The sequence below is a fragment of the Catharus ustulatus genome, chromosome 7, assembly GCF_009819885.2.
Source record: "Catharus ustulatus isolate bCatUst1 chromosome 7, bCatUst1.pri.v2, whole genome shotgun sequence".
Classification (NCBI taxonomy): Eukaryota; Metazoa; Chordata; class Aves; order Passeriformes; family Turdidae; genus Catharus; species Catharus ustulatus.
Window position 1 is genome coordinate 33,787,663 of NC_046227.1, and position 18,711 is coordinate 33,806,373.

Here is an 18,711-nt window from a genome sequence, read left to right on the forward strand (position 1 = left end):
CCATTACTGAGTCATCTTCTGTACCCCATGAATGATTCTGTTGAGTTTAATAGGGATACTCAGGCATAAAACAGCCACATTAAAATACCTGATCCTGAATATCAAGTATTTAATTTAAAGTATTCAAAGTTGAAAACAAAAAATAGTTGAGAGCAATTAAGCATCTGAACTTTGGGTCACAAGAAAGTTGTTCTTTTAATATATGGTTGGGAAAACTATGGCAAATAATTTTTAATGAAGAGATACAGAACTAATCCACATATAAATATGAAAATATCACATCTTTTCAAATCAATGGTGTCAATACTTTTTTTTTTAAATGAAGCCATTTTCACTTTTTGATAAAAGTGGAATTTTGACCTAAGCATAATGTGCACAGGAGTTTGCTGCATAGTATTCATTGCTAATTAGCATTTGTGTTATGTAAATTTGGTAAAGCAGTTGAAAGCTGAAATCTCAAATGAAGTTTGCATCCAATTACAGTATTGCAAAATGATTCTAACACTGTTTTACCACTACATAATCTGACTCAGAAGACCTCTTCTATCTGCCTTAATTTACCTCTTCCTGACCAGCAGTTTTAAGCTGCTGAAGATACTCCAGCAGATCCCCACCAGTGAGTAATACACTTGTCATACTACATTATTCATCTGAGATTTTGCTCTAGGAATAGGGTACTTCCATGCTGGTCTCTTGAATCCCAGAGTAAGGGGAAGTTATTCATCTTATGAATCATAATATGTCTAGAGACACTAAATGCTTGCCAGCAAGGAGAAATGAACTGGATGAAAACATCAACAGTGCAAAATCTTTGCTAGGGAGAACTACAGCAATTACAGCACACATAGATGGGTAAAAAGGTGGTAAGTCTAGGTAGATGTCAAAAGAAATAAAAAATAAGTAAGAAACACCTGTATTGCCTTAAAATGAAAAGGTTGGCTTCATCAAAATTTCAAATATCTGTCATAATTCTGTTAGAAATTACCATGAGGCTGTTCTGTGTTCCCAGCTTGATATTCAGCATTTGCACTGGGATTCTTCCAAAGATCCTGAAAGTTGTTTGGTGTTTTTTTCTGGCATTCAGAATACGCCATTTGTCCTTACATCTATTCCCAAGGAATGGGGAATCCCTTATACAAATCTCCAGTATTTCTTAGAGATGAAATTCAGTGAGCTTCTATCTTTTCAGTAAAATTCAGGAATCATTCTGCTTAGGAGGTTTTCCTACAAAACTCACACTTGTTGCACAGATTTTGTTATTTTGACTAGTGGAGATAATGTTATACACATATACACCTAATATTGCTTACTATCTATTGTACATGGTTCAACACACTTTAACTTGGAGGATATTCACAGTCTTAGATTTTAACTACTTAAATTTTAGTAAAACCATATGACTAGATTAATTATAGATAGTAGTGGTGAATAAAGCTGTGTAAATTACATCTTTTGTGGGGATGGTGAAATTAAAAAATTAGCAAAAACAGCCAGTAAAATGCTTTCATTGCCCAGAAAAAAAAATAAAAAACAATTTATGGTCACACAAAAATGCTGTTTGATACACAGTAAAAGCATGTTTCATTAGGGATTAATTAACTTCCTGAATTAACAGAGGCCAAGCCACGTGTAAAACATGAAGGCATGAGATTTAAATTTAATATTTCTTCCCCAATCCATTTTTTCCCCAGTGTAAGATTTATTACCCAAAAAAATTGCACAATAGGGAAAAAAATAATAAGAAAATACAGGATGTTTTGGTGGAAAATGCAGAACTGAACAAAATAGGCAATTTCTTGTGTAACTCATAAATCCATGGGTAAATTATTGTGCAACAATCAGTAAATATCCAATTGTCTGTTATGCATATTTGGCAGGTCTAAAACCAGGCATTTACTGGAATGACAATGCTGCTTTACTTAAGTCATTATTAAAAGTTATGCATTTAGTGCTCCATGCTACACAAGTTTAGTTTGCAAAATATGGCAGAAGAGCTCAGCCCTGTAAAATACTACATTAGAAGGAATATGGGAGGGTTTTACCATGCATGGAGACAATTAAACTAAGTCCTGTCATGAAACTCAAGAGACTTTGGGGAATATTAATGTTGAAATGTACTTCTGTGAGCAGCATAATCAAGGATTTTGTTTATCAGCTGGGAACCAGGAGTCTGCTTCAAGAGGCAACACCACAGAATCTCACAACCAAAAAGGGTAATAAAGTTCAAAACAACTTGTCTTTCTGACAGAACTGAACTGAGGTGTGGTTTTTCCTCCAAATGTGCCTTAGCAGCTTGATCTTCATTCAGTGAAAAGTCTATGGATTCTTCTGAGAGTCTGTTCACAGGCTCTCTGTGCCAATGGAATCACGTTCAGAGGATGGGCATATTTTCGTTTATAAATGATAGTGTTTGGGGCTTTCATAAAATTCAGAGCTTCATGCTTGTTCTACCCTCTATAAAAGTTACTTTAAAAGACATTTTAAAAGCTACTTAGTATTGAAATGAAGAAGAGATTGCATTTGGCTTCATTTTCAAATTTATGAGTATAAGCCACAAAGCAACATTTGCTCTTTATTGTTGCTTTCTGGTACAAAAGAAGCTTCCACCCTCTGAAGTCTGCAGAAGGGAAGCCCCTTTGTGTTTCAGTGCTGTTTGGAGAGTAGAAGGAAGTAGAGAAGGACAAATCTGGCATAACATTTAAAACCACAGGGTTTGATGGTTTGATTTTTTTTTTTTTTTTTTTTTTTTTTGGGAAGGAGAGGAATGTTTATTTGCAAAGAACTTTAAAGAGGTTTTCTCATCCTTTAGCAAGATCTGAAAAGAATCTATTAATTTTACCAAGAAATAAATCTTTCCCTGAAGAAACTACTATAAAAAATGTTACCACATGCAGTTGTGGCTGTCAAGTTTGTGACTTACTGAGCAGATCAAATAATACCCCTGGTTTGCCATCTCACTTGTGATCCTCAGTGACCCAGCAGTGGCAGTGAAGGGAGAGTAAAAGAGAAAAAACCTGGGACACAGCACATGATTACACAGCCATCACTGTTGTGGAGTTCTGGAAAATATGAATGAAGAAAAACTACAAAATCAGAAGGGTTTGTTGGGTGCATATGGGGGTTTTTTGTCAAGAAACCGGTGATATCACATGAGAAAATACTGAGGAGGAAAAAACCAAAGATGGTCAGTGATTTGCAGCTCATCATTCTGCAGAAAAATTACTGTCATGCAGTGCTGCAACCAGTTTCCAGGAAGTTTTCTGCCATCATGTATTAAAGAAATAGCCTCAGGAAGATAGGATACCTGCTTTGAAGTCCTTACTCTCTATTTTATGGCATAACAGTGAATAGTGCAAACACAGAAACTGATGGAAAGGGACATAACAACACAAAGCAAATTCTATTTAATAATTCTTTTTTAAGGCTAATAACATATAAGCACCACTTGAAATAAAATGTGTTGAAAAACTGACTGAAAGTATTTGAGAAACATCTGCCTGTCTTGTAAAAGTTGGAAAACTGAAATTTTTCATATTTTGCATGAAAATCTTTTCAGTGTCTATTTATTTGTTTTAATGGAAGAAGAAAGGGAAGCTCACACCCAGCAGCTGCTGAGCTCAGGCAAGGTTTGGAAGTCCCAGGTTAAAGCCTCTTCCTAAACTAGTGTTTATATAAACTAAGCAAAAGCAGAGAAGAATGGTTAGAGTAGCTTGGTGGTTTTTATCTGCAGTGAATGATAGATCAGAACTCACACTGAAACAGGAAAACCAGAGATTTGGCTGTGACTCACCCCCACTGGCAGGCTCTGTGCTACAGCCACTGCAAGAACAATTCACTCCTCCAGTGTCACCCTCCTTTCTCAGCAGAAACTGCATCTCTGCTGAAACCTTGCTAAAACTATATTTCACAGTGAAGAGTGCTGGCTTCAAAACACTGACCTGGTCAAGAGAAGAGCCACTGTGTTGAAACATTACTGAGCAATTTCAGGGCTGTATCACCACCTCACAGGAAATTAGTTATTTGTCCTGGCTTAATTATTTTATTTTCTTTTTCAGAAAGGAAATCCAGGACAATATAAAAATAATTCAATTTGGAAAATCACTCTAAATTGAGTAATATCTTAACGCCCTGGAACTTTAAATTCCAAAAAGCAATTCAAATTCTGAAGCCCCTAGATTATAAAAAAGACAGAAAACTCTCCTGCTGAAATTTTTCACTCTTTTAAAACTGCCCATATAATAGTGATTTATATCAGCTAGATCTGCCTTTGCATTTACTTAATGCAAAGTCACCCATACATCTTGGCAGCACATTTGCAGCTGGCCATTGTCTGCTGGCTCTGTTAAAAGTAAATAGGGTTGAATGAAATAAGATGCTACAGATTTATCAGGATTCCTCCAGAAAGTGCTCACATTTGGACAACAAAGAAAACAGAAAGTATGTAATACTTGCCCTCACTTGGGTTGTTAGCCATGGATTTTTCTAGAATATGTTAATAAAATAATTACACTGATTAAGAAAATAGATTAAATTAATATTCCTGTCTTTAATTTCTTTCAAAAATGTTATTTTAGTGACATAATTCTGTGGTGGATCTTGAAAACTTATTGCAGCAATGTGCTTACATGCATGTATATAAATGGCTCCTTTCAGCAGAAATATCTCAGAGATTTATAATGAATCTGTAATTAGGAGATATAATTTCACCATTGAAGTGTGACTACTCATTGGGTAGAGAATGGCTTCCACTCACAACTGCATTTTGCAAATCATTTCAATTCATGTTTACATATTCAAGCACTTCCCTTAAATTTGTGGGAGTAATACTAAAAACAATCTGTTTACAGGCCCTGAGAGTTAACATCACCATGTGCAGCAGCTGAATTCAGCTTACCTCATATCACAAAACAAGGCTGAAGAAATCTCATCAACAACCCAGAATAAATTCTTTATTTCACATAGAAGCACGGGAAATGTGATATTTAATATTACAGGAGACAGAATCTGTATTTTGAAAGGTTTGTCTAAGGTGAAAGTCCCAGCATCCTGAAACTTGATCACACTGTATTGCCTGCCCAGACTAAAGCACTTAAAATCTCCTTTTATATCTATATGTTAATATGCTTTCTTAATTTTTCTAGGAGCATTCTTAAGTAAAATTATTTTAGAGGTCGTTCACATTAAATAACCCTACCCCACACAGAAATGTGTGCAGTGGGAGCTTTTTCATAATAAAAAAAAGTGATGGGCAGTTTAAATAGAAGAGTACTGCTGGCTGTGTGTACAATTAGAAACAACTACAACAGCCATTGTGCTTTCTTCAGATGTCTTTAAAAATATATTCACCCAGGCTGTAATTTGGAAATTAAATACATTTAATGTTTTATTTAGGAAAATAAACTAGCATAACCTCTTTCTGTGAAAAATTTTTGAAAAGTATAAATACCACCAAGGTTCTGGCAGAAAATGATGTATATTGTAAGAGTATATTCCTGTGAGTCCTCCTGCCTGGTGTGAGGAAGCATGATCCAGGGCATTCACTCTGGACCCAGGAAAGCTTTGTCCTCCCTCTGGTCTCTGCCAAAATCTTTGTTCTGAAGTGTGCTTAATCACTTCATCCTGCCTTGTTTTTCTCTACCATTTCTGTCATAGCTAGATCACAAACTCTGTGTTTGGTAAAACATTTGACATGAAGGATTGCTTATCTCAATTGACCCACTAAGTGCTGCCAAAATGCAAATCACACCAATGCCTCCTGGTGTGACAGAATTTCACCTCAACACTTCACAACAGGCCAACACTACATGGGGCACTTTAATTTGGCACTGAGAGGGTGCAGACATGGAAATCTGAAGGGGAACAGCAGAAAACAGGACTAAGCAAAAGATGAAAAGTACAGGAAAATAAGTTAACTTTTGCTAAAAGGAAGTGGAGACTCCAGATCTGGAAGGTGGTAGTTGCTGCTCTTGGCCAACATTTGCACACCCTGCAGTGGCATGTGCCCACACCCCCCACAATATCCTGTATCTGAGAGTGAGCAAAAGAACTTTTCAGCCCAAGGGATGCACGAGCTGAAATCTCACCTTTTGACTGCTGGCAAACATGCATGTTTTCCAGAATTCTGTTAATGATTCATCTTTGCAGACTTTCTCTAGAGCGGGATTTAAGGGAGATGATGGTTACTAGATACAAAGATTCACTTGACTCACTGATTTTCTTATGTGCCAAGTTACTCTATTTAAATCCTAAGATTCCCACTGCAGACTCTTCAGTTACAACTAGGAATGCACCCCTGATTTTCAGTAAGTGACTGAATTCTGCCCCGTGAAAAAATGGTCATCTTTCACTTCCCAATTGCGACAGTGTCTGATACTCTGGTTTTGTTTGTGCTTCTCACAAATGACAAATGTTTTCTGTGTTTTCTTCTAAGTAGTGGGTCACACAAAAGCAGCTTGGTCCCTCTGCAAGAATCCTGCTCACTAAATGGAGCAAGCTGTGGATGTAAAGTTATTTCCTACAAGGGCTGGCATGAAAAAGACTCCAAATAAACAAAAAATGCTGAGACATCTGAAAATACAGTGCAGTGCTGAACAGTTTCATGAAATAGTTTTGAGAGAACTAGTACTACCAAAGGCAGTATGGGCCTGTCAGTGCAGTTTTTCTCTGCAGGATGTATTATCCAGGGCTCTGAGCCTCACTAATGCAGTTGTATCGATTTTGAGACCTTGCTAGCCTGGGTATCCTTGCACAGCACAATGCTGTGTGTGTATTCTTAGTGCTCATTCTCCAGAGAAGCAATTAAGGTGTCACTGGGTCTTAATTGTCTCCACAGAGGATGTTTTCTTTAAAGCCATGTTTGTTTGAAAAACAAAGCAAAACATATTGCTGAAGTTTTATTTTCAGAACCTCCACGGGGAATTTTGCAGTACTGTGCATGTAATTTACAAATTATCACACAAATTATTTTTAGAGGCAACTACTTCAGCGATGTAGAGAAATTCACCTGCTTCTAAAGGAAACAGATCTGACCAACAGCTCTCAGAACTGCTGTGTGGAGGGAGCAGAAGAGTCCTGGTTGGGGCTGTGGACTGAAGTTAATGAAGCTCATGTTTGTGCCCAACACCAGCCTTGTACATGGGGGAGCAGTGACTGAGGACGGGTTTTTCTCCAGCCCCATTACTGGGGAGCAGAGAGAGCAATTTCAGGTCATCATCTGAAAAAACAAAACAAAATTTAAAAGTAAATAAGAAGTCCTCAGAGGGGCTCTGTTCATCCCTTCGAGCAGAGGTCCAGAGGAGGACAATGAGGATAATTGGGGGACTGGAACATTTCTCTTACAAGGAAAGGCTGAGGGACCTGAGCCTGTCAGGCCTTGAGAAGAAAGAGCTGAAAGGGACTTCATTAATGTGTACAAATACCTAAAGGGGGTGCCAAGAAGATGACACCAGGGCCTTCTTGGTGGTGCCAGCAATAGAACCACAGAATGGCTGGGTTAGAAGGTGACTTTGTTGACAATCTTGTTCAACCCCCTGCCATGGACAGGGACACCTTCACTGGCCCCAGTGTCCAACCTGGCCTTGGACACTTCCAGGGATGGGGCAGCCACAGCTTCTCTGGGAACCCTGTGCCAGCACCTCACCACCTTCAAAATAATATTTTTTTCCCTAATATTTGATTTAAACCTACTCTCTCCTGTGAACCCATTCCCCCTGTCCTGTCACTACGTGTTCCTGTAAACAGCCTTGCCTCATCTTTCCAGTACGTTCCCTGCAAGTACTGCAAGGCCACAGTCAGGTAACCCCAAAGCTTCTCCTCTCCAGGCTGAGCGATCCCTTTATCTCAGCCCCTCAGGAAAGGTGTTCCATCCTTCTGGACCGGCAACAGAACACGCTGCCAGGGAAGGCACGGGAAATTCCACCAGAGCACGGGGAAGGAAAGGTTCCTTTCTCAGCAGCCAGCCCGGGGAGGTGCGGAGTGCCCTCAGCGGAGACACTCCAGAACCATCTGCGCCATGTGCTCTGGGAAGGCTCCGTGTGTGGGCCCGATGAGCCGCTGTGGGCCCCGGCGGGAGCGCGCACCCACAGCCTCGGCTCGGCTCGGCTCGGCCCCACTCGGCCCATCCCGGCTCCGTTCAGCCCGGCTCGGCCCAGCCCCGCTCGGCTCGGCCCGGCCCACTCCGCCGCCGCCCCGCCCCGCGCGCGTTCCCGGATGGAAGCGGCGCGTCCCGCGGCCGCGTGACCGCTCCCTCCCGGAAGTGCGGCGGGAGCGGGAGCGGGGCCGTGCGGGAGCCGGGAGGTGCCGAGCGCGGGGCGGGCACGGCCGGGAGCAGCGGGACTCGGCGCGGGCAGCGATGCGGCTCCGCCGCCGCCCGGGCTCGCCGCCTTCGCCTCCCGCCGGGCGCCGGTGACCGTCACAGCGTCCCCGCCCCGGCGGAATGAGCCCCGCCGCACCGCCCCGCCAGCGCCGCGATCCGGTACGTGCCGGGCCGGGGGTGCGGGGTGCGGGGAAAAGCCTTTGTTGAGCCCTCGGGGCCGGGGCAGCGCCGGGAGGAGCTGCGGGAGGGCTGGGCCAGGCCGGGCCGCCGTGCGCTGGGGCGGGCGGTGTCGGCTCTGCGCGGTCCGGGGATCCAACGGGGATCCAGACAGGATCCAGAGGGGATCGGGGGATCCAGCAGCGATCCAGGGATCCAGCGATCCCCGCCTCGGGCTGCCGCAGGCCCGGGGTGCGCGCTGAGCCCCGCGGCACAGCGCGGTGTTTTCCGCCCGTGCCCTCATTGCCCCCTCCCAGCGCAGTTTGTTTTGGGAAGTTCACACCGTGTGAGGGAGCAGCAGGAGGAGGGGGCGGTGGGTTGGCTGGGAGGTTGTTTGCGGTCTTTGGGCTGCGGCAAAGTTTGTGGCAGGGTTTGTGTGAGGAGAGCTCCCCTGGATTCACCGGCTGCGCGCACCATCTTAGACGTGCTCAGGAAGTGGAGTTGACTCAGGCTGGGTTTCACCTGATGATGTCGTCTGCTGAAATTCCCGGGAGCCCGGGGGAATTTGCATCACTCTGAGGCTATTCGAAGGCAGAAGTAGGTGAGAAGGACCGTAAAGAATGGAAAACTGCAAAACAAAGGAGGCAGTATGAGCGGTATCGATGAGCTCTCGGTGTTTTTTAACAGTAGGACACTGAAATCAGCAATCCGTTTTAAAACGTAGTTTTGCTTTGTGGCTGTATTCTACATTTCTTTTCCAAAGCGTTGTTAAGAGTCATAAAAATAGTATTTGAACAAAATACTATTCGAACCTTCTGCCAGGAAGAGCAATCTGTGACAAGAGTCAAGCAGGGTCCTTCCTTATTCTTATCAGTTCTGCAGAAAGCATTATTTTGATAGATATCCCATATGGTTACAGGAATTTTTACCACAGTGGTTCTGAGCTAAACCATTTGTATGACTGCCAAAGCATTTTGTTTTAACCATAAGGAAAGAAAGGTTAAAAAAAAAAGTCTCCTTTTCTGCTTTTCTTGTTTAAGGTTTTATTATTTCTGGAAATAAATACCCCTTTTTAGTGGGGCACTTAGCAGTTACTGTCACTTCTGAAAGTATTTTACCTGGCTTCTCTCTGCGGGCCTTCTGGGATGTGTGGCCAGGACAACCATAAATGTTTGTGAAGGATTTCCAGTGTGTCTGTTGCATGGTATTTCCCCCTCACTGTAAGGGGATATTTACTCAGGAAAGGGAAAGTAATTTTTAAATAATATGCCTTTTGTATATAAAGCTGCAAACTTGTCAGGCTTTGGTACATCAGCAGAAACTGTGTTTAACTCTCTTCTGGAAATCTGAGATTTTAAATATCCAGAAATATCCTTGGTGTTATATTCCCTTGAAACAGCTTTCTGCCAAACTTTTAACTTTGGTACTTTGCAGCCTGCTTTTAAACTGTCAGTGAAAATAAAGAATTACATTCTGTACTTGCATAGGCAGCGCAAGCTACTTGTTGCTATTAAAAACTTGTATATGCTATAGACAAATATAAAATGAATTTGAAAAGCCACCAAGTTTTCTTTCTGGCCTTAGTCACTGATTTCAACTGTCAGTGCATGCTATTTACAGTTTTGCATGTTCAGTTGAAATCAGATAACACTACTTTTTTATCCTCTTTTTTTTTTTTTACAGGTTGTGTTCCTCTGATGATTTTTGTGCCTTTGAAAGCACCTAAACATAAATATACAGGAGAGAGAATGAAACCAGTTGGCATTGTCAACTTGGAGTGGAGAAGAAATAGCTGAGGACAGCAATAGGAAACCATTGACTTGCACTTAAATCTCATTAACTTCTCTCTTCATTCATTCTTCTCAGGTTTTCTGTCTGCATTGTTTTTCCAGCCTTTCATATACCATCTCTTCACATCTGTTCACTTTTTTTCTCTTAGCATTTCATGCCCTTGTAGAAGTGGTGGTAATTAGAAATTTGTCCTGTTGAATGTTTCCAGGTGCTGTGGTATGCCCAGGCATACACTTCTGTGTCTTGCCTTACAAAACTACCTCAGCCTGCTTTTTTTCTTTTCTGTTACATTTTCCTGTTGATGACAAGTGGATATTTTTGGTGGTTTTTTTTCTCACAGTTTTTCTGACAGGTTCATATGCTCCTTATGGGCATTTCTGTCTCCTTGTCAAAAGCAGTCTGCTTCCTGTGTATTTAGCAAAACCTGGTTGAGACTAAGGAAGTCTTAAATGAGATTGTTACACTTCCCAGAAACAGCAACCTGATACTTGTAGTCATAAAATCCTGGGATCTTTAAAATGCTGTGCTCCCAATCAAAGCACGAAGACCATGCATTTTTTTGTCCATGTCCTGGACCCCTCCATCTTTAGGATGAAATAGAAGGCACTTGCCTCAGTGCTTGGCTAATGCCTGTGGTCTCCAAGGGCCTCTTGTACCTTGGCTCTTGGCACTGGCACAGGGTGCCCAGAGAAGCTGTGGCTGCCCCATCCCTGGAAGTGTCCAAGGCCAGGTTGGATGGGGCTTGGAGCAACCTGGGATAGTGGAAGCTGTCCTGCCCGTGGCAGGGGGTTGGAATGGAATGATCTTCAAGTTTGTTTCAAACCCAAACCATCCCATGATTCTCTTTCCCCTACACATAAAACATACTCACAACAGACTTCCTTCCTTTGATTTCTACAGAAAATTTCTGGGTCATCTTCCCCTGACGTTCTGTTGCTTCTTCTCCTACTCATATCAAAAGGCTTCCTATTGGAATTGTCCCTTCGAGTGGAAGTAGGAAATCTCTCACTCACTTTGTGCTGGTACTTAGTGGAGATTTGTTGCAGCTCTGTGAGAGGTGGAGGTATTTTAATGGTGGTAATTTAGATGTTTTAGTTCTTAACTGAGAGGAGATGATCGCTTGCCTTAGTGCAGTGGGTATCTTAAGAAGTGTAACTGTTACAGAGTGTGTGTTTTGCATAAATGTGGGTTTTGGTAATGTTTTAGCTATTCAGCTTGTGTGGTGGAATTTTGGCAGGAGTGTATGTTCAGTATTGGAAAGAGCTTAACCTAAAACCCCTCAGCTATAAAGCTCAACTGTGTCGGTTCCATTTTATTCAAAGTTAATAACTTTCCAGTGTGTTTTTTGGTAGCCTGGTTAAAAATTATTTGTTATCAGCTACAAGGTTTTTATGTTTTGTACAAGGAATCACTTTGCAACCATGTATCTGTCAACTTTGTTGTGATGAGTGTTTGCATATAGCATTTGGGAAATGTAGTGGAAAGTCAGATACTCTTTCAGCTGATTCAGTAAGTCATTGGCATGGAATAATCCAGAGAGCTCACATGTCCAAATTCCCTGAATTAGATTACTTATCCTTGATACTGCCTTGCATCTCCCAAAAGCCATTTATCACTTCATTTTTTGGTGAAAAATATTACACATGCTGCTTTTAATTGTAACAGTCTGCATCAGCTCGCCCACTGCAGTTTCTGTGACATTTGCTCCTTGCACTGTATTTTGACTTGAGCTCTGAAACAGTTCAAAGGTGAAGTATCATTTGAGGTGTAATTTACCGGTGTGCTTTATAGAAAGAAAAAGCTATTGTGTGCCAGGGAGAATGCAACAGAGTAGTAGCTCTTGGCGTAGGCAGTGCTGCTGCTGGTGGAGTAAATGTCTCCAGCAGTTGGGAAACTTCCAAAGTTCATGGGGTGGGAACCTCTTATTGTTGAGCAGTGGAAAGGATCACTGGGTGAAACTTGGGAGCCAAGCTTTCTCTTGGCCTCCTTCCTGGTTGTTCCTTTAATGTTCCCCTCCCAAGAGCTCACTTACCAGTTGGTCAAGTCTTTTGCAGAATCGATTCATGAGCAGGGCTGCAGATGGAGATGAAGGAAGTGGGGGGGTGATGACTTGCACTTGATTTCTTTCAAATGCCTTGTTTTCTTGTGTGCTGGATGTTCGGCAAATTAATTAGACTTGGATATTCCTAAACTTGAGGTGGTTGCATCAGCAGTTGCTTCCTGAACTACTGAAATTAGGTGGATGTGCAGAACTCCTCTGGCCTGAGGAGTAGTTGCTATAACTTTCTCTTTTGGTGTCCTACTTTCTAGCTCTCTGTTCCATGCTGCCTTTTTCTTTGGAAAAGTTCACAAAAGCTTTCATTTTCCTGGCTTTCTTCTGTTTCTAATTGATGAATCTGCTTTCTCCATTAGTGTGGCCTGTAGGCTATGAAGGACTGATGGTTTAAGTTAAAGATCACTGGATGAAGTCGAAGTAAAATCTGAAAACAAGTTATCTGTTGTTTCAGGTGCTTAATATATTAATCTAGTGATTCAGGTTAGCTAATAATTTCTCTAAATTCTTTAGAGGAGACACATGTTTACTGTCTTCACAGAAGACAGTAGGGATCTGAATTACTTCATCTGTAGACATTACCTCAGCAACAAACCTATCACTCTTTAGTGGCAATTTTTCTTAAATTTTAAAACAGATAGATTCCTTGTTAACTGAGATTAATTTCAGAGTTACTTGTTTGTAATCAAAACTCTTGAAGATAAAACCAGAACTGTTTTGTAATGAATTTATATGAGTGGTTAGTATAGTTTCTTCAGCTTCAGGGATGGAGAAATATACAATGAAAATATTAAATTTTAACTCCTTTTTGTAAGTATCAGATGTACCAGTGGGCACACAGATATTTACATATTGAGTAACTAACAGGACAAAATAGTAATTTTACATGTCTGTGCTGTGTGCAGAGTTAATTGCAGCATTATTTGTGTGAATCTGGATTTATACTTTTTAAATGCACTTGGAAAGTTCCACATCGAGTCTATATGAACTTATTTAAAGTTGTATTACTTCACTTCTGAAAAGGATATTCTGGAGATGAAGTTGTGTGAAACCTTTGGCTGATTTGTGTGATTGCAGGTTAATGTAATGCATTGCTGTACTGTCTGTCCAAGTGGATGGATGTGATCTTGGGTCTGGCACTGCACTTGGCATATGGTGGTTTCAGAGAAATAAAATGTATTAAATCTATTTTTTTTTTTTCTGATCTCCATAGAACATGTCAAGGTAGATTTTTTTTTTTTTTTTATTTTTATGCATATAGTGAGCAAATTTAAACTAAAATGGCAGCAGAATAATACTTGTGTTGCAATGGGTGATACAGCTTCTAAGAAACTGAAACTTCTTACACTGAAGAAGTTTGCATAAATACATTTTATGCAAGTTTTGCAAATTCCACTGGGCAGGTGGTTGATCCAGGGTAAAAAGTACAGTAAATAAATCTGAAAGATTTGAGTTAATACTGGTGCATCTCATGAGAGGCTTGTGATTAGGGGAGTTCCTGTCTTGCTTATGGCAAAAATTAGCCTTTTTAGTAACATTCTGCTGAAGTGTGGGTTTTCCCTTTAAAACAAAAAAAAATAAAGAGAGGAAGGAAAGAGAGAAGGAAAGTGTGATATAACTAGAAGTGAAAGAAAAGTTTTCATAGGCAGTAACCTGCTCGAAATTTGTGTGGCACACTTTATACCCAGAGTTAGTTTCTATGATTACTTATATTAATAGTGTCATTGAGCAAAATCCACCTTTATCTGTAGTCAGTGGTTTTGAATATTGTTTTACAGACCAGGCATCATTTTTAATGATTAAATAGCAGTTGTGTTTGGAAATGTGCCATCCCCTCCAAGTGTGAGACTGCTCCCTGAGTGCTGAGGGGAGAGATATATGGCAGTAACATCATCTAGTGTTAGTCTGGGTCACACTAATAAATTACAGTGTCTGAGCCTTCAGAGGTTCCCAGAGTCACTTGTGAAGAGAGGCTCAGCACTTGGTGTTGGCTGACTTCTTGATTTCCTGGTAGTAAATTGCATTTTTTCCTGCTGTTTGCTCCTCTGCTCTGGGAGCGTTTTTCCGTGGCTCGGTGTGCGCGAGGTGGCCTCGTGGGATGATTCACAGCAGGGTTGTGTCTCCTGTGGATGGAGGCAAAAAGCAGCAGACTCACATCTGCTTCTGGTCTGCCTTGTTTGACAGCACCCAAGATGAAACCAAATCTATTTACTCCACAGCCAGGCCACCCGGACAGGCCTGTGCCAGTCTCTTTGCCTTGCTACTTACTTGGGAAATTTTCTTGTCTTGAGCAACTAAGACTGTGTAAGCAGGGAAACTTAGAGGGAACCACCAAGCTTTGGATTGTATGTTTAAGGGATCTTAAACAGATTATATCACAATCTTAAATCCTGAAGTATAAGCAAAACCTGGGTGTTTTTTGAACAATAGAATGGTAGAAGTTGTCTACTTGCCTTTGAAATTCAGAAGCCGGTTTCTAGTTTGTGACCTGGACTCAATCATCCTTGCAACACAAGATATTCTATGATCTTGTGAACTCTTAGGATTTTCTTTATTTGTGTGGATCTAAACCAGTTTATCTGCAGTCCAATCCTGAGATGTCAAGTTCTGCTTGCATTGATGGCTTCTAGAGATTACTGCTTCATATTCACCACAGCAAGTGTGTGTGCAGCTCTGCCTCTTGACCTGCCTATCTTTCCTGGGCTATGTCTAATCAGCTGTTGTGGATTAGTTCAATTTCAAGACTGTTGGGGCAAATTAGCATCAAATGCAGTTTGGTCCTCTGGCAGAAGTGAGTTTTAGGCTTTTTTTTCTCAATTTCCTAGCTTTAAAGTATCAGTTTTTTTGCACAAAGTCTGACACTCGGGCAGAGAGGACGCCTGAAATGAGCTGTGACTCTCAGAATTTCCAAGGTGCTGCTGTGTGCACAAATGTGACCAGTGCTTTGCCATGAGAGGTAACAGGGCAACAAATGACTGATCAACCCCCTCCTGACAGCATCTGTGAGTATGAGCTTTTGCCTGCTGAAAGCAGTTGTACCAATTGGATGTGAGCTTTGCAGGTGATGCCAGTCTGCAGAAGTTAATGAGGAGAACATTCTGCTGCTCTGTACAGATCCTTTGCAGCAAATGAAAGCACCTGTCTCCAGAGAGTGTAGGGCAGTGCTTTTCAAAATCTTATGGATTTTAAAAGGAAAAAAAAGACCCAAACCATCCCAGACTAGCAGGGGTGAATCTGCTAGAGAAAGGTATTTTTTGTTACAATTGACATCAACTTTCTGTTGGCTTGTAAAAACTCCTGTTCAAGTGCAAAGAAGAAAGTTAAGATTAGCGTTTTCGATTTGGTGAACTCTTGTGTGTAACTGAAGCATTTAGGGAAAAAATGTCTTCATTTAATACACTTTCACATGCCAGTGATTTGTTGGAGTAAGAGTAATGGAGTGAAACTAAGGAGGGAGGAAAAGATCACTTTGGCTGTATACCAGGGAATAAACCCTGACAGCAGTGGATTATTCGAATGGAATAGTTTCCCAAGAGGAATTGTGGTGGAAATCCCCCTCTTTTGGGTCCTGTAAAACTAGACTGGGCAATGAAAATGAAAAATGCTGTAAGAAATAATCTTGCATTTCTTCTCCAGGGAAATGCATAGATGACTGCTGTAGAGAATGGTGTAGGATATCTAATGCAGAGCACAGTGGGTTTTTTATATTACAGAACAATAATGCAAGGCTAATGCTGAGGGATTTTTATCAGTTAGCTTGGCTGATGTAAACTAGACAGTTTTGGCTCCAGCTCTGCTGAACACTTGGGCTTTCTCACAGCTGATGTAAAATTCAGCTTTTTTTTTTTTTTCAAAGCCTTAGGATAGGAAGGAAAACTTAGAGATAAGCCTGAAAATAGCATGTACGCAACTTTACATTTTTTACAACTAAGAGTAGTATCTTGCTAATTTTGAACTGGTGACTTCAGTGTCATCAGTCATGTGTACACCATCATCCTCCCAAAAACTTGGGCATTTCCCATGTGCTGGGTTTTGCCTTGCTGGGGCTTTTTTGCTGGAACCACAGTGAGGATGTGCTTTTAAGTCCTGAAGTCTTAGTTGCAGCTATTTTGAGATATCTGTGATCCCAGCTGCCTACCCTCCCTCTACTGGAGTTCACTGTCCCTGGGCTGGAGTGACAGGGTGTAGATGGAGTTTCTCAGCTGTCAGACCCAGTCCATGGTAGTATATTTTTCTCACTGGAAAAGTGTGGGGACAGTCATGAATTGGCTCGTGGTGTGGCTGCTGGTTGTGTCTCCTGGCAGGGCACAGGCTTCCAGCAGAGCTGTGGGATGGCAAGGGTGACATGTTCAGCATAAAGCACACAGGAGCAGCCAGAGCTTCTGATTTAAGCCCCAAAGCTTGGGTTTGTGTAAACTTGGTTGCTATTGTGTGGTTCCAGAGCAAATGTATACTTAAATAAGCATTTTTTAATATCATGTTCTAAAAAAGCCTCAAACTTTTTTAACTATTACAGGCTGCATCTTCAGTGTCATAGGGGTTTGTGTGTGTGTGTGTAGCCCAACTGCTGTTCCCTTCTTTGCCCCAAAAAGAAGTTTTTCCTGTTAGAAGTACTACAGATAATGTAAAACCTCCTTAACATCTAAGTTATTTAACTTAGGGGATGGATGGATAGATGTTATTGCAGTTGTGTAAGTATGAGTAATTCTGTTCACTCAAATGATACAGTGATGGATGGGGATGAAAAGCAATAAGTGCTAAATGCTGTATGTAAATTTTTGTAGGTATATCTTGAGTGTCTTTTCAGAGGAGATAATAACTGAAGAAATTGGAAAACTGCCTGAGCTTAATAGACCTTTCAGACATTTGTTATTGTGTGTGGATCATCCAGCAGAAAACTTAGTTTAATAGTTAGCTGTGTAGGAAATACAATAGCAATTCTTTCCAAAAGATCAATTGTGAAGGGATGTAAATCCTCCTAATTAAGAAAACAATCCTATTTTTTGCAAAGTTCATTTTTATTTTAATTACTAGTAAAAATTGTAGGAATTTATGTAAGCGTAATTGGCTTATAAGACAACTCTTAAACAGAAAAAAAATAAGTTTCAAGCCATAAGCATTTCATGCCACCAAATAAGTGTGACCCAGGTGGTGGGTGGCTGTTACACAAATCCTTCTGTGATCAATGAAAAAGGGACATGGCTTTTTTCACTCTTAAATAGTTTGGCCTTCATAAGCTGGTGCTGCCTAGAACTGTGTGATCCAGCGGGATCCAGGTGGGGCAGTGCAGAAATAACTTTGTCTTTGGCCTTAGAATGTCTTTCACTTCAGACATAACTATTTTGATTTGGTTTGTTTGTTTCTATCACTTTTATATTCATAAATGTATTCTTTCTCAGCCAAGATGTGAGAATATTTCCCAAGAATTTGCCTTCTCTGTAATTTGAAAAACAACTGATTCTTGAACAAATATTGATAATTTTATGTATAACACTTACATTAACTATATAATACTATGTAATACTTTATTCACTGGTGATCATTTAATGAGAGGAAATTAAATAAGTATCTCTGTAACTACACCATGTTTATTTTTTGAATGGGTTTTTGATAGTTGAATGAAGGACTTACTTTGCTTTTTTTTTAAAAGCCAAACCCTCAAAATTTCACAAACTGTATTTGTTTGGTTTCTCAATTATGTATTTACTCAGATTAAAAAGTTGGAGGAACAGAATGTTATTTACCAGGTAAACTTCAGAATTTCCAGAGAGGGGACAAAAAGTTAATTCATTGCAGCTTTGCATTTCATGCAATGTTGAGCCCTGCTCAGGAAAAGACTGTCACCATGTGAGTGGAATATGCAGTGCATGCTCTGGGAATTTGTCGGTGTGACCCTGGGAGGGAAGCCCTTTGATCCTGGAGGGGAGCCCTGGTAAGAAGGGATGCTGGCAGGAAGAGGCTCAGCAGGAGCTGATCACCGAGTTCACATCGTGCTTCTCTCCTCGTTCTGGAGGAGCAGGACAGGGTTTTGGTTTGCTTGGAGAGCTCTCTTTGGGTTGGGTCCTGGCAGGCTGGGTTTGGGGTGTGTTGGGCACCCTGCAGCAGACAGTGTGTCCAGTGTGCAGCCATTCCCATCAGCAGTGTGTTGGCTGCAGCCCGTCACTGGAACAGCCAGGTGAGCCTTTGCTGTGCTCACTGGTTAATGTGCAACACCTCGTGTGCACCTGCTGCTCTGTGAGTGCCCTGGCACAGCTCCTGGGAGCTGCTTGGTACTGAGCTGCTCCTAAGCAGAGAGCTGGCTCAGCATCCTGACAGGGCAGCTCTTAAAAAAAAAATAGCTTTATGAAGTGTTTTGTGGCTTTATTATTGGGGGGTGTAGAAAATTCTTTGTGTCTTC

The 18,711-nt window shown here is 41.2% G+C and overlaps 1 protein-coding gene across 1 annotated transcript in view; it reads left to right on the forward strand.

Moving 5' to 3' along the window:
- The first annotated feature begins 8,292 nt into the window (after positions 1 to 8,292).
- Positions 8,293 to 18,711, forward strand: part of SPOPL (speckle type BTB/POZ protein like) — a 32,679-nt gene continuing 22,260 nt past the window's right edge. Inside the window, exon 1 of the mRNA XM_033064620.2 lies at positions 8,293 to 8,473. The gene's annotated coding sequence lies outside the window, so the exon portion shown is untranslated. The remainder of the gene's footprint in view (positions 8,474 to 18,711) is intronic.